A 6,989-nucleotide genomic window follows, 5' to 3' on the forward strand; every position below is an offset into this window, starting at 1 on the left:
AAACCATTATGATGTTAAATATACAGTTTTATAGTTTTGATCTCAATATTTTTTGAAAACTTAGTCTAACCTTGGCAAAATAAATGACTACTAAAGCATAATTATGACTTTTACACAGAACTTCTGCTGCATGTTGGTCATACATAATTTTTTTTTGAAGCGTTGTCTTTTTTAAGTATAAAAACTTTGAGTTACATAAACATACATTTACAGTTTTACCTTTATTTGAAGCGGTGGCCATCATGCTACAAGTGGAATTGAAACTGATGGCGGCAATCTTGTTCTGATGAGCTTGAACCACTGCGCCGTTCCTCAGCAGGTCGTAATCAAACAGCTGCACCTCCCCACTGTCTGCACTGACGGGTACGCCAAATGAGGTTTGTTCTTGTCAGCGCTGAGGGCAATGATGCCGTCGGGGTTGCGCGGGGTGCCTTTGATGAGGTGCTTGAGGGCCATGTCATTGCTGCCGTGGATGCTGATAGTGGTTTCCATGACGACCACAAACACCTGGCGGTTCATTTTGACTGCAAGAACAGTGTTGGGATATCTGCAACAGTTGTAAAACATAAATGTCTTATAGTTTTTATTATATATTTGTAAATATTGTTCAACGACTTAAAAATGTTGGCAGCTTATAAAATTGTTTAAAAATATGCTTACAGTTTTGCGCTAAAACTCATATTCAAGCTTTTATTTGTATCCTGATGTTGAAAATCTTTATAATATTTGTCTGAAAATGAGAAGTACACATTAAAAATACAAAAAGTAAGAAACCATGGTATTGTAAATTTATAAAAAAATACAAACTGTTTTACTGTTTTTATAAAATAACCTATTCTTTTTTTTAATGTAACGTTTTTGTCATCCGTAACACAAACTAACGGTTTTTTCAAACTTTAGAAAAAACAAACGTTCTTGCTGTTTATAAGATAACCATATTTATTCTTATTTTAAAGTACAACTTTTTTTGCTATTTGTAGCACAAACTAACGGCTGTTTCCAGATTTCTTTCTGCCCGCTCTTTTTGAAGTTGCAAATGTTCAGTGTCCTGGGCGAGGACATGCTCGTCAGTAAAACCAAGCTGCTTTTGTAAAACCTCTCGCACAAGCAAGCCTGGTCAAATTTGGATGTGTGTATCTGAAAAAAATATTTAAAGTTATTAAATTTTTTTATTATATATCTAGAATATATATTTATGTCAAAACGTATTTTCAAGGAAAAATTTAATCATGAATAAGTTTTTAACAAGTATCATAGCATAAATATTAACCAAACAGTATATTGTGACTTAATTGTTTTGGTACTCAAAATTATTATTTACACCTGATAATTTATTATCAGAATCAGTAACAGTTTCTAAAAATTATTTTTATCAATACTAATACCAGCTGCTATAAAAAATTTTAAATCAGTAAAAAGCATGAATGAAGTATCTTAAAGCAGATCTTAAAGTATCTTTTGTCTATTTCGGCCATGTTACATAAGGTTTTGCCAATACTAAAATTTAAACCATTATAAATTGAATTTAGGGCATAAGAAGAAAAAATATATCACAGCTTGACTTAAATTATAGGGTTTTAACTAAGCTATAAGTTTTTTTTACGCTTTTTAATACTTAAACTTATTTTTGAAGTATAGCCTCCTGAAGTCAATGAGTACAATATGTTCCTTATGAGAGAAAAAAACTAAAACTGTGATAAATAAAAATTACTGAAAATCTATCTATTTTAAAGCAATTTGTTTTAAACTTTTAAGGAACATTTTTTTTAATTGTACAAACACTTTGTAGGACTTGGATTAAAAAAATATTTAAAATGATCAAAAAAAAAACTATTGAACTATGTTTGGTTATACAACAACTTCAGTAAACTTAAAAAAATTGTTTATCTTAGTTTAATTCATGCACACATTTACAAAGATTTTAAGTATTTAAACTAAGTTTCAGTAATGTTTTGATTTATTAAAACATAACCAAAATTATTGAAAAAAAAGTTTAACTTATCTTCTAGTTAAACTATTCTTTCAACTTTAACTTCTGTTCAATTAAAAAATATTTCAGTAACATTTTCAAAAATAAAACTAACATGGTTTAGTTCTTGCACAGACTTGATTTCATAAAGGCTGTAAGAATGTTTTTTACCCACAGACAGCAATAAGCAGTCATGAGAAAAGCTGGCATAAAAAACATTGGATTCAAAACCGTCACACTTCATGAAGTTCATACTTTATTTATTATGGTTCTGGTAAGACATAAAACTGTTTTAAAGTTAAATTTATGTATTAAAATAAAACAACTTGCTTTCTTACTAAATTTTTGAATTACTATATAATAAATAATTATCTAAGAAGTCTTTGTTTCTTTTTCTTTTAAATAAAAATTCATATCATTAATATAAGACTTCTACAAACATGTGGTAAAATTATAAATACTTGTAGTTTTATATTTAAGGTTTTTGCTGGACAAGTTTGTTGTTTTTTAAATTATGAACTTTCCAAACAATAAAAAAAAATATTTGTTTACTTGTAGGTTTGAAATTTCATACATGCCTCATACAAACTTTTGCAAAAAATATAACTTGAATCAGAAAAATTAGAAAATGATTAACTTAAATATACAAATAGAATAGTAAAACTAGTAACTTTAAGTATCAAGTTCTTTATAATGTTCCAATTGTTGAACAATAAGAGTGATACATATATGAGCTGTTCTCAAGATTTTTAAGAAAAAATAGTTTTTTCTTACTGATGTTATATTACTTAAAAAAAAGTCTAAAAAACTAAATTTTAAAATGTTATTTTATTAATCATTTAATTATAAAATAATTTTTAAGTAATTTGAGTATAAAAGAATGATTTAATTTAAGATATATTAAAATTTAAAGTTGAAACTGCTATTTCTAAACAAGAAATTTGAAAAATACTTTACAACCTATTTCTGAAAATATAAGGTTCAATTTTTTTTATTTCAAGCTCCCATTATAAGTTGAAAAATCATTTTGACCATATCAGTCTCACATGTTTAACAATTAAAATAAAAAGTTAATTTTCATATTCAACAATAGCTTTTAAGTAATTAATGTTTAGGCACGTCTAATATTCTATATAAAAACACCACAGGAAGTTTAAAAAATTGAGCTACAAAATTCCAACTTGAACGTTTTCTAATTTTCATTTTGTTTGGTCACCAATTTGAGCATTTCAAAAAACATTTTCAAACAAGTACTTGTTTAAATTTTATTATATTTTAGCCATATTAAGAACTAACTTATGTTAAAGTATCCCCTCATAAATGTAAAACTAACAAACATTTTATAGTGAAAAACTTTATTTAAGAGTACACATTACAACAAAATTAAACAACTAACATCATGTTTATTTGAAACTACTTAATTAAAAATTAAAACTAAACTTTTTAAAAATAAATAAAATAAGCCATTTTTCATAGTAAAAACCCTTTCTGACACGGCACTCTTAATTTGAAAAATTTAAATCTTAAAATCCACAAAAATGCTTAAAGGTCAAGTTTTATTTAACAAGTCTTCAAACACTACAAAAAATTGTAAAATCACAGCCCAGTTATGTGGCATCTGCCATCAAAGTGGACCCAAGACAAGCAGTTGTAAATTTAAATCGAGATGGTAACTTACTCAAAACAAAGAATGATAAACAATTATTTACAAGAAATCTGTTGGATAAAACAGCTCATTTAAGTTTTGCTAGTTAAAACATTAACACAAAATAAACAGAATACAAATGGGTTTTAAATAAAAAATTTCAAATACAGACATAAAAAACAAAAGTCAAGGGTACTTTTTGAAATATACTTTTTGAAAAACCAAAAAAAATTTAGAAGATATAGTCTATCTGAACTCAACCTTTATTTATTTACTAACATTAGATTATAAAAATGCATTTGTTAGAGTAATATTATAGGTTTAAAGGACTAAATATAAGTAAGCTTTCTTACTAAAACAGGTTATTTTTAAAATAGTAAAATTTACTTTATTGTAAATAATTATTTATTTTTGTTATCTTTTTATAGACTTAAAATAGCTAACTAGTATTACAAATGAAATCTTCATATTTAAATATATTTATATAATAATTAATGAGCACAGGATTTTTACTTTGAATGTACTGTGCACATAGTTTTAAGAGTTAGAGAACCACTGACTATGCTATTATTAATTATTTTTTATTTAGTTTTGTTACCAGTTGATATCATTATATTTTCTTTATAGTTTTATTACAGGGTGGTCACTGTTTGTTTAAAATTTTATAAAGAACTTTTAATTTTTCAGGTTTTTTATTTATAAGTTTTCTTGTCTTTTTTAGAAAAAAAAATCAAGATTACAAAACGTAATTCATAATATAAATTACAAAAAAATACTGTAACAATATTCTAACTATGTTAATACCAAATAAAAATATTTTTTTTGTGTATGATATTTTTTCTTAGTTAATCTAAATTTAATCATTTATTGAATATAAATGTTTTTCTAGTCCACTAGTTTTTTAAATTTTTTTGTTCAATGTTTCAGTTTTTCAAGAATTACATGCCATTATCTGTTAGTTCAATAGAATCAAGATTGCTTTTATGTTTTTTGTCATTTCTCTATGTAGATTATAGTATGTATAACAACACAATGAAATGTATTTGCTACAAACAGTGTTTAACTAAGTGAAGACACATTCAAATAGATCAATATAAAAGGATAAAATATCATAAGTCTTGTAAATGCTTTGAAAAGCCCTATCACTATTTTTACCACTTAAAATTTTGTAACTGTTGTCATAATGAACTTTATATAAAAATTACACTTGTATTTGATACTTAATTATAGAACACTTTATTAAAATATTTAATTTTACATAAAAAATTGCATATATTATTGGAAATTGGTCTAGCACTAGGAAAACAATACATTTTAATTATAAGATAATTTTTGAATTTTATCTTAAAAAAAAACATGAAACTAAATAACTAAATGATAAGAATTCTACAATAACATTTTTTGCATCTGGTCTACAAAAATTGACTTTGGTTGAGTTTCTTTTATTTTCTGCTTTGCTTATTTCAAAAATACTGTAAGTTTAAATGTAGCCTATTTGATAACTTCTGATCAAAATTTACCCAAAAATAAATCTTGTTTTTAAATCAATGTTAAAGCTTGAAGCAATTTACGAAATCCTGGAAACACTTAAATATTTTAATATTATATGATGTAACACTTTTCTCTTTTATTATTTGGTATAGTTGCAATAAAAATACAACATAAAATAATTAAAACCTAAAACTGTTTGATATAATTGTTTATATTTATAGTAAAAACTTTCTGTTTTTTTTTCTAACTCAGAGATGTTTTTAGAGCAGTTTTAAGGAATACTAATGGTAATATAACTTAAACACCTTTAAGGAAACCTCACCTGAATTTTTCACAAGCAATTACAATTAGAAGGCTTTAATTAAATTTGTAACAAAATTTGTTTTTAGGACTTAATTTTTTTTAAGGTTTTTGCATGCAGTATCAGAAGCTTATTGACATTCTTTTTTTTCTTCAAAAATGTATTAACTTTTTAGATAGTGAGAACAACAGAAAAAGCGCTCAAAATAAATTGGTTTAGGGACCAGGTGTATAAAAAAAAACTGAGTTATTGAGTTGTGGATACTACTTGGAAACAGTTTAATGCTTTGTCCCAAACAAAAAAAAAATTGCTTTCAAACAAGTTATTTTATTTTTTGTCACAAGTTATGCCATACTTAAGAAAAATGGTGATGATAATAGATAAAAAAATATTAAAAGTTTCTCATGTATTTTTCTTCAAGCTAGTTTTGGATAAAAGTATTTAAGAATTTTAAGAAATTTTTGAATCAAAAAAGATAAAAACACAAAAACTGCCTAGATTTAAACTTAAATAACTAAATTTTTAAAATCATTAAAACTCTATACCCTTGCTACAATAAACGTTTTCTGGGCAAGTGCAAATGTAATAAACTTGAAACAGAAAAGAAACAAAACCAGTTTTTTAAAGAAGAAATTCTGTTCTACCCAACTATGTATAAAACTTGGTTCAATTTTAAAATTTCCAAAATATTTCAATGGTCGCTTGAACTTTATTACTTTTACAAACTTATTTGAACTTCATCTGATGCAACATTAAGCCATCTTCAATTTATTTGTCTGCAAGTAGCACTGAATAGCTTGTATAACAAGTTAGTAACAACTTAGGGTAAGAACCTAATATCACTTTATGGAACGCATCAGTGTTGTAACTTTAACGCTTTCTGCCAAAATTCTGGGCAAAGTTTGTACATTGGTAAATTTGTAAGATTGATGCAAAAATACAGTAAGATAATTTATGCCTTTTTTTTTTGTTATCAACTTTAAAAAAAACTTGAGAAATACTAGGTACTAAAATGTACTAGAAAACTAAAACATATTAAAAACTAGTTTGTAAAACATGACTAATAAACAGTTTTAAAGTTAGTATTTGTTTCTATTTTAAGTTCTTAAACTGACTGAGTTTAAAAAAATTAGAAATAAAATATCGTTCAAACTCTTAGGAAAGTTTAATGAGAAGGATTATTTAAAAGAGTAAACTTAAGGTAAATAAATTTGTATAAAAAATGGTAAATTTAACAAAACTTAGTAGTAATAAATATTTTAACATATAATTGCTGATAGTTTATATTTAAAAATATTCAATTTTTCACACCACAACTTTTGAAAAGACCAAAAAACATATATTAATTTTTTTTATTTTTATAAATTATCAAAACCTTTTGTTTTTTTCTATCAAACAAATACTGGAGTTGTAGAGAATAACTTTAAAGAAACTAAATATTATCAGACTTTTAGTAGAATTTATATGAAACTTTTCAAAATTATTTTTATTAAAATATTATTCTAAATTTCTAATTGATCTAAAAATTCATTTGTTTCAATTGTTGTTCAATTTATTTACTACCTACCTAATTTACTTTTTTA

The 6,989-nt window shown here is 24.7% G+C and overlaps 1 pseudogene; it reads right to left on the reverse strand.

Moving 5' to 3' along the window:
• Positions 1-219: 219 nt before the first annotated feature.
• LOC145846477 (WD repeat domain phosphoinositide-interacting protein 2 pseudogene) lies at positions 220-2,226 on the reverse strand (annotated as a pseudogene).
• Between the last annotated feature and the right edge of the window lie 4,763 nt (positions 2,227-6,989).

This window comes from Thalia democratica, unplaced genomic scaffold (assembly GCF_965202585.1).
Source record: "Thalia democratica unplaced genomic scaffold, ktThaDemo2.hap1.1 HAP1_SCAFFOLD_462, whole genome shotgun sequence".
Classification (NCBI taxonomy): Eukaryota; Metazoa; Chordata; class Thaliacea; order Salpida; family Salpidae; genus Thalia; species Thalia democratica.